This window comes from Helianthus annuus, chromosome 9, assembly GCF_002127325.2.
Source record: "Helianthus annuus cultivar XRQ/B chromosome 9, HanXRQr2.0-SUNRISE, whole genome shotgun sequence".
Lineage (NCBI taxonomy): Eukaryota > Viridiplantae > Streptophyta > Magnoliopsida > Asterales > Asteraceae > Helianthus > Helianthus annuus.
Genome location: NC_035441.2, coordinates 18,319,160 through 18,320,568, shown reverse-complemented (window position 1 = coordinate 18,320,568; position 1,409 = coordinate 18,319,160).

Sequence of the window (1,409 nt, the reverse complement as noted above, 5' to 3'; positions counted from 1 at the left end):
GTTGGCGAGATTGTAGGTGTTCCTGGTGCACATAAGGTTTTCCTTCAAAAGATCATGTAAACTTTGAAAGTTAGGAAAACCGCCTCCTTGAGAGGAGGATTGACCCGGATCGCCTTGGGGTGGGTACTGAAAATGGGGAGGTGGTGCATGAAGAACTAGAGCCTCCTTCGGGTTCCATGCATAGCCTTGCGTCCTCTGAAAGCTCACCGTCCCGTCCTCTGCTTCATAAAGCAAGTTCATGGCTCGGCAAATGTGGTAATCGACCCGTCCCGACCATGGACTCCTTTCAAAGGACCTTGGGATGTTCGTGAAATGCTTGAAAAGACGGTATATCCATCCCCCGAAGAAGATCGGTGTAGGAGCATGAGCAAGGCGGTTTAGGTGCATGTTTCGCAGTAGGAGGTATGGAACATCGAGAGGCTTCTGGTTGTGGATGCAGTGAAGGACAACCAAATCTTTCAACCCAACAACGCCACTACTGTCGTGGCGTTGGTTCAGCGAGTACGTGAGGAGCCTGTGGATGTAGCGGTATAGTGGGTCCCTCAGTTTGGTGCTTTTGGTGCTGCTCGGGTTATAGATTCCTTCACCTATTTGAGCCCATGCGGCTTGGCGTTCAGTTGCATCCTAGTCTCGTAATCCCCCAGTATTCTCTTCATTCCCCGCTTCCTCTTCATTGTATAGCCCTATGATAGATCCAAACTGTGCCATGGAAGTTCTGAATGTGGTCCCTCCACATCGGAATGTGACTGCTTCATGATCAAACGGGTCACTTCTCGAGTTGAAAATGAAGGTGCTGTAGAAATCCATCGTGCATTGATGCACCGACCGAAGTCGGGTGGTCAATGCGACAGCCAGTGGACCCCTCACAATGTTGTTGAAGCGGTCAAGTTGATTCACCATGGTTAGCAAGTCGGTACACGCCCGCCTTGGGTACTCTTCCGGTCTTGTTTGTAGAACCTCGTATCGTGCCCTAGCGTCCAGTTCACTTGCGTTAAACCTCGTGAATTTAGACATCTGAAAAGAATACATAAAAAGTTAGTACGAAACAAGGAAAATCAGAGTGAAACTGCAAACAGTGGGCTGGACACGGCCCCGTGTTCAGCGGACACGGCCCCGTGTCCAGGCGTCTGTAACCCAAAAATTCCATTTTTCGTCCCGGTTTCGAAAACCTGAAAATTTTTAGCCCAATAGTAGCGGTTTCCCCCGAAAATGAAACCCTAAGTGTCATTTTCCCCAAAACAAACCGTTTACCCTTTCAATTTCGTGTTTTTCGGTTCAAGAACAAGGGTTTGGGGTTTTAGTTGGAAATCGGACCAATCTATCAACAATACACGCTTATTTACTTCCTACTACTCTAATCTAAACTACTACTAACACATTTTATCAAAAATTTTGAGTTCGATCCGGAT